Source organism: Triticum aestivum, chromosome 2A (genome assembly GCF_018294505.1).
Source record: "Triticum aestivum cultivar Chinese Spring chromosome 2A, IWGSC CS RefSeq v2.1, whole genome shotgun sequence".
NCBI lineage: Eukaryota > Viridiplantae > Streptophyta > Magnoliopsida > Poales > Poaceae > Triticum > Triticum aestivum.
The window spans coordinates 204,860,365-204,868,397 of record NC_057797.1 but is presented as its reverse complement, the minus strand read 5'-3'; positions in this window follow the sequence as shown (position 1 = coordinate 204,868,397).

Genomic DNA, 8,033 nt, shown 5'->3' with positions numbered 1-8,033 from the left:
CCACCCCGCCTCACCGGAGGTATAAGCCGCCGTTCGTTTTTATTTTTAAACCAATCTGGTTGTTTTAGAAAACCCTAGGTTCGTTTTTTAGAATAGATCAGTTTTTTCCAGTTTAGTTTAGTAGCGGACGTTCGTCCGTACGTTCGTTTTAACGAACGGTGTTCACTCGTTAGCCGCAGACAACGAACATTCGTTCGTTAGCCTGTTTGTCCGTTTTTCTTTTTTGGATTTTCCGCGATTATTTTCGATCGCGATTTCTGATCCGATTTTCGTTTTAGTTTATCTTTTTGCTCGTTTATCGGAATCAGGGGATTCAAGCGCCTAGATCTTTGTCTCGAAACCTTCTTTCTGTTTAATCAACTTTAACAAGATTTTGGTACTGTAAAATTTGACTTAGGTCCAGATTAGTAATTGAATCTTGTTTCTCTCGCAGTTTGAGTTTCGTTGCTCCATTTGATTTGATTCTTTTTGCAAATCGGAGTTCTTAAGTTGAACTTTCTAGTTAGATCTTCTTATTTGAGATTTACCCATGTTTCTTTGCTTGATTGCTTATGTATGCTATTGTTTTTTTGCGATAGAACACCCGGAGTGCGAAGCGTGCTACTACGAGTCTCTAGGTTTTGCGGATCATCAGCAAGACAAGTAACACTTTGATCATACTCTTCTCATACCCAGTTTTTATGCATTAGCTCCAATCCTCAAACATTGCATGATTATGATGTGATTAACATGTGGGCTGGGAAGTAGTTGATGAGGTAGAACCTATTGCCCTTCTATTATCAAACCCTTGGGAGTTACTTCTACGTATTGCTTATATTGCTATGCTATGCTCGTAGACATGGTTTGGTTGAGAGAATCCATGACAGATGTGAGATTGTTAATTAATGGTTCAACTTAAGGAGGCAACTTAAATACACATCTGGGTGGATTGTTTGTCGGGCACCTGGAAAATCCAGTGTTGTCCTAGGATATGCCGGAGTACTCGTGTGATCATCCTAAGGTCCGCCACCCAGGCTCAAAGGGAACTGAGATATTTCATGCTAGAAACTTCCATGTGCAGCCACACGCTATTATGGGCTCTAGCATAGTCGAGTATGTTGCATGAGCTCTTGAAGAGGTGGATCAGCAGGTAGAGGGATGTAGGTTGGTATGGTCTATCCAGAGTAAAGAGTTAATGTTTCTGAAAGACTGTGCCTCGGTCATCCATTTCTCAAACACCCTGTAGTGCGAGAAATCCAACGGAGGAGATCGATTCTTGTGGGGAAAAGTGCACAAACCTCTACAGAGTGTATAAACTAATCATGGTTAGCCGTGTCCCCGGTTATGGACAATCTTGAGTATCTAGTACTTGAATTGTCATATGTATCTCATCACTCTAAATTAATATTGTTGGGTTGATAATTACTTTTAATTAGGATTGAGTTGGAGGAACCTTGTCAATGATGTTTCAACTACCATGATAGTTAAATAATATCTATTCCTTTGTTGTAGGGAAAATTGGCTTTTCGCAAAACTATAACCATAGAGCTTTCCACCAGCCAAAAATGCATATAGTGATAGAATTATTCTGTTCTTGCTCTACTGTGTTACATTGCCAGCATATTTCATGTTCTCACCCGTTTTCGGGCTGCAACGTATTAGGTTGCAGACTTTTCAGACGAGGAGTAAGGTTCGTTAGGTCGTTGCCGTGCAGCTCAGCTATGTCGTTGGAGTTGATGGACTCACTTTATTTTCCAAGCCTTCCGCTGTTATCGTATTAGATGGCCTTAAGCCATATTAATTGTAATAAGTTCTCTTTTGAGACATTCGATGTAATAAGTGTGTGATTGCTACTCTATTATAAATCCTTCGAAGTACTGTGTGTGTCAGCATTACTGATCCAGGGATGACACTGAAGCACAGAGACTTGACCGATTGAGGTCGGGTCGCTACAAAGATGGTATCAGAGCACACACTGAGTGTAGGACACGACCACTAAGCTAAAGCCCTAGATCACTATTCTCTTCTCATTTCTGACTCCTCTCCATTTCTATTCTTTAGGATGGCGGATGCAAAGAACAAGTTTGCACAACCCGATGAAGACGCACCCTTTGGACGACACTTGAAGGAAGTCACTAGGTACCTGAACATTGGAATACCAAGCTTCACTGGGACTTACAACACCACTTTACCAGAAGAGGAGCGATGGATGATTCAAGTTCAAGTTCCAGGAAGGACATTCACACCAGTCACTAAGCCCATAGAGTTTTCCTTTGATGCACCAACCTGGAGTCTAGGAAAGAGTATGGCGGCTCACATCACCATGGGACACATTGAAGAAGTTTACCATAAGGAGCTTAAGGATACTATCTACCAGATTTGTGGGCGCTGAGACAAGCAATGGGAGATGATCAGCACCAGGAAGGATAAATCAATCGTAGCTTTCATCCAGGAGTTAAACCAACACATTCGTCGCCAGGAGAACCAGATGTGCGCAGGAATGATAGATCTGAAGAAGGCAATGACAAGGATCACGGAACTGGAGGAAGAACTCAAGGTTACACGCAAAGATTATGAGGAGGAAATCGTCGTACTAGTGGAGAAGAATGATGATCTAGAAAGGAAGCTAGGAATATTCATGGGAGACCCCGCACCAGGAGGAGAAGACGAAGAACCCAAGGAGATTCGTTCTGAGGACTACATCATCATCGACGACACTGACTTGGACCCCGATGATAGCGATGATGACTATGAGGACGAAGCTGGAGCAGACATCATGGAGTCTTCAACCGATCAATATTTCTAGTAGACCACGACATTAGTAGTAGTATTCCACCATGTATATAGTATAGTCCGAGCACTTTTGTAATGATAGTTAGATCGATTGTATGCCCTTGCTTGATTGATTGAGTGAAATGATTGTGTTTGTCTCATGTGCATATGGGTAGTGTTTCTCTCATTAGACCTCATTCTATTCTAATCTCTCCCCTCTAAACCCATCAGATGCCTTCGAGACATGACCCCGGATTTACCTTTCCACTGGAGCTCACTCAGTTGATCCAGCAGCAGAATACACTGATGCAGTTGTTAGTTCAGAACCAAGGCAACAACAACAACCAATCCACCGCCACCACCACCAGTTGATAACCTAGCCCATTTTTTGAGGTTGCAGTCGCCGGTGTTTTCCAGTAGCACCTAGCCGATAGTGGCAGATGATTGGCTCTGCAGGATTGGAAGGGAGTTAACCACTATAGGATGTACGGATGCTGAGAAGGTGCGTTTTGCCGCACATCAGTTGGATGGACCAGTAGCCTCATGGTGGGAGAATTACACTTTCACCTACCCTATAGCCACTGTTACATGGGACCAGTTTCAGCAAGCATTCCGCACAACCCATGTCTCAACTGGAGCTATGAGTATGAAGAAGCGTGAATTTCGCAACTTACGCCAGTGGAACCGTACCGTGGCTCAGTACACGGATGAGTTTAGCAAGTTATCTCGCTATGCCCCTAACGATGTGGCCACAGATGCCACCAAGCAGGAGAAGTTTATGGAAGGGCTGAATGATGAATGAGCATGCAGTTGATGGTGGCAACATTCAACAACTACCAGGAGTTGGTAGATAAGGCTCTTATGATTGAAGGGAAGTAGCAGTAGATTGAGAGCCGTAAGAGGAAGTATGGACAAGGAAGGTATAACTCAGGAGCTCAGCAGAAGCCTCGTCTAACCCCGAACTCGGGAGGACTTGTTCATAACCATGGAGGCCACACCCACAATGGAGGAAGTACCCATAATCATATTGGCCCAAGGAATGGGAATGGGAATGGAGCAAGCAACCATCAGAACCGCCCCAATCCAGCCATACCCGCCAAGAGAGACCTAAGCCACGTCACTTGCTTCAAGTGCGGGAAGATTGGACACTATGCCACGGAGTGCCCTGAAGCGAAGAATGGAAACGGTAATGGGAGTGCTGGGAAGAAGCCCAATCCATTCAACAAAGGACAAGTGAACCACGTTAACATGGAGGAGGTTGAAGAGCAGCCAGACGCGGTCATTGGTAAGTTTTTGGTTAAGTCTTTTACCGCCCTTGTTCTTTTTTATACTGGTGCATCACATTCATACATATCAAGGGGATTCGTGGATAAGTTTAAACTACCAACCCAAACCCTTAGGACCCCTCTTTTAGTGAGTTCACCTGGAGCAGAGTATATGGCTAGTCGATGGTGCGACCAGATACCCTTAACCATTGGTAGCCATGTTTTTCCGTCCGACCTAATGATCTTGGAGTCACAAGGATTGGAATTGATATTAGGCATGGACTAGATGTCAAAGTATGGAGGAAGCATTGACTGTGTTAGTAAGTCAATTTGTCTCACCACCCCTGAGGGAAAAAGGATCAAGTATGTATCTAGACATGCGCCTAGGAGTAGCCAAGTAAATACCCTCACGGGAGTTGTTCAGGAGGAAGTGCCTGTAGTGAAGGATTACCCGGATGTTTTTCCAGAGGAGTTACCAGTCATGCCACCGGATCGAGACATCGAGTTTTTGATAGAACTGTTGCCAGGCACCGGGCCTATATCGAAGCGACCATACCGGATGCCCGCAAATGACCTGGAGGAGATTAAGAAACATATCAAGGAGTTATTGGAGAAAGGTTACATCTGACGGAGTTCATCACCATGCCCAGTGCTTTTGGTGGAGAAGAAGGATAAATCTCTAAGGATGGTTGTTGATTATCGTGCGTTGAATGAGGTGACAATCAAGAACAAATACCCACTGCCGATGATCAATGATTTGTTTGACCAGTTGCAAGGAGCTAAGGTGTTTTCAAAGATCGATCTACGATCTGGATATCACCAGCTAAAGATTTGAGAGAAGGATATACCAAAGACAACATTTACCACAAGGTATGGGTTGTATGAATATATAGTCATGTCATTTGGACTGACTAACGCCCCTGCCTATTTCATGAGCATGATGAACAAGGTGTTCATGGAATATTTGGATAAGTTTGTTGTGGTGTTCATTGATGATATAATGGTATACTCGAAGAATGAGGAGGAGCACGAAGAGCATTTGCATTTAGTTCTTGAGAAACTCAGGGAACACCAGTTGTATGCCAAGTTCAGCAAATGTGAGTTTTGGTTGAAAGAAGTCGGATTCCTTGGACATGTTATATCAGGAGAAGTTGTAGTAGTAGATCCTACCAAGGTTCAGTCAGTCACTGAATGGTTGGCACCCACTTCAGTTAGCGAGATCCGCAGTTTTCTTGGACTCGCGGGATACTATCAGAGATTCATCGAGAATTTTTCCCAGATTGCAAAGCCAATGACGGAGTTATTGAAGAAGGATACCAAATTTAAATGGACAGAAGAATGTGAGGTAAGTTTTCAGGAGTTAAAGAAACGTTTGACTACAGCCCCAGTGCTGATTCTGCCGGATATACGCAAGGATTTCCAAGTGTATTGCGACGCCTCTCGCCTAGGACTTGGAAGTGTGCTTATGCAGGACGGAAGAGTTGTTTCGTATGCCTCACGGTAACTAAAACTGCACGAATTGAATTATGCCACGCATGATTTGGAGTTAGCTGCTGTAGTGCATGCGTTGAAGACTTGGAGACATTACCTTATTGGAAACCGTTGTGATGTGTACACGGATCATAAGAGTTTGAAGTACATTTTCACATAGAAGGAATTGAACCTTAGGCAGGGGAGATGGTTGGAGCTTATAAAGGATTATGACATGAAGCTTCACTATCATCCAGGCAAGGCCAATGTCGTAGCAGATGCTTTGAGTTGGAAGAGTTATGCTAATACCCTAGTAAGCATCGGATTGCCAAAGGAGTTAGCAGAGGATCTCAGGGAACTTCGATTGGAGATTGTTCCTAGAGGTTTTGTTGCAACAATGGAGGTACAGTATACATTGTTAGGAAAGATTCGGGAAGCTCAGAAGGATGACAAAGAGATTGCTGAGATAAAAGAGAGAATGGGCAAAGGAAAGGCCAAAGGTTTTCATGAGGATGAGCACGACACCTTATGGTTTGAGGACCGTGTTTATGTGACCAATAACACAGAGATCAGGAAGTTAATACTTCAAGAGGCTCATGACTCACCATACTCGATACACCCCGGAAACACCAAGATGTATTTGGATTTGAAGGAACGTTTCTGGTGGACTTGTATGAAGAAGGATATTGCCGAGTATGTAGCCGTATGTGATGTATGTCAGAGAGTGAAGGCTGAGCATCAAAAGCCAGCAGGATTGTTACAGGCTATGCCGATACCCGAATGGAAGTGGGATAAACTTGGCATGGATTTTATCACTGGATTACCCAGGACCAAATCAGGATATGATTCTATATGGGTAGTAGTTGATCGCTTGACCAAAGTGGCTCACTTTATCCCAGTGAAAACCACCTATACAAGTGCGAAGTTGGCCAAGATATACATGACCAGGATCGTATGTCTGCATGGAGTTCCGAGGACCATAGTGTCAGATAGAGGAACACAGTTTACCTCAAAGTTTTGGCATCAACTGCACCAGACTTTGGGAACGAGATTGGAGTTCTGTACAACATTCCACCCACAGACAGATGGACAGACCGAGAGAGTTAACCAGATTCTGGAGGATATGTTGAGGGCCTGTGCGCTAGATTATGGATCTAGTTGGGATGACAATTTGCCCTATGCGGAGTTCTCATACAACAATAGCTATCAAGCCAGTTTGAAGATGTCACCGTTCGAAGCCCTGTATGGACGGAGGTGCAGAACACCGTTGATGTGGGATGAAGTAGGAGACCGACAGTTGTTTGGAACAGATTTGATCAAGGAGTCTTAAGAAAAGTTTAAGTTGATCCGAGATAGATTAAAGGTAGCTCAGTCCAGACAGAAGAGTTATGCAGATTCGAAACGCAAGGAAATAACCTATGAAATTGGAGAAAGAACATATCTGCGAGTATCACCCCTGCAAGGAGTGAAACATTTTGGAGTTAAGGGAAATTTAGCCCCGAGATTTGTAGGACCGTATCGAATTTTGGAACATATGGGAGAAGTTGCCTACAAGTTGGAGTTACCTGAAGGACTATCAGGAGTTCATGATGTGTTTCATGTATCACAACTGAAGAAGTGTCATGCTGAGATGGCCGATATACCGTTGAGATATACAATGCCCTTGGAGGCGATTCAGTTGGATAGTGATCTGACCTATGAGGAGAAGCCAGTCAGGATTCTTGAATTTGCCAGCCGAGTCACCCGCAACAAGGTTATCAAGTTTTGCAAAGTTCAGTGGAGTCACCATACCGAGGATGAAGCCACCTGGGAACGAGAGGATGATCTTCGCAAAGACCACCCACACCTATTTTCTAGCCAACCCGAATCTCGAGGGCGAGATTCATCTTAAGGGGGGTAGGTTTGTAACATCCCAAATTTTCAATTTGGAATGTTATACATAGATCATTCCTGCATATCATATTTTGCTGCATTTCGTTTCGCGATCCTCAAAATCCTAAGCAACTCAAGGACCCTTGGAGAGAGTTGGGGATTTCCCTGTTTTCATATTTGAGTTTTATCAAATATTGAAATGAGGATTGTTGGTTTTAATCATTTTTCTCTCCAGATATATTTCATATTAAAATATATTAGAGGAGATAATATGACTTCTCCAAAGTAATTGAAATATTGGAGGAAAAATATTAAAATCAAATATTGGATTTTATTTGGAGTTTATTGCTATTTTATTTGAACTAGAAAAATTGCATGTTTTTCAAAGTTGCATTTTAGGGCCAAGAAAATGTTCATCTCGTTCTAAATATTTTATTTAGACGGTGAAAAATTGTTTTGGTATTTTTAGATTTTTATTTTATTTTCTAGGATTTATTTAAGTTTCGGCGAAATTATTTTAAAAAAGTCTCCAGCGCCCGACTGGGCCGAAGCCCAGCTGAGCCGGCCCAAGACCGCGACCGCCGCCGCCCGCCGCCGAGTCCGGCCGGGACTCTTCCCCCACGCCGCCTTGCTCCCTCCCCCAAGCTAGCCCCCCTCCTATATATATGCCGCCTC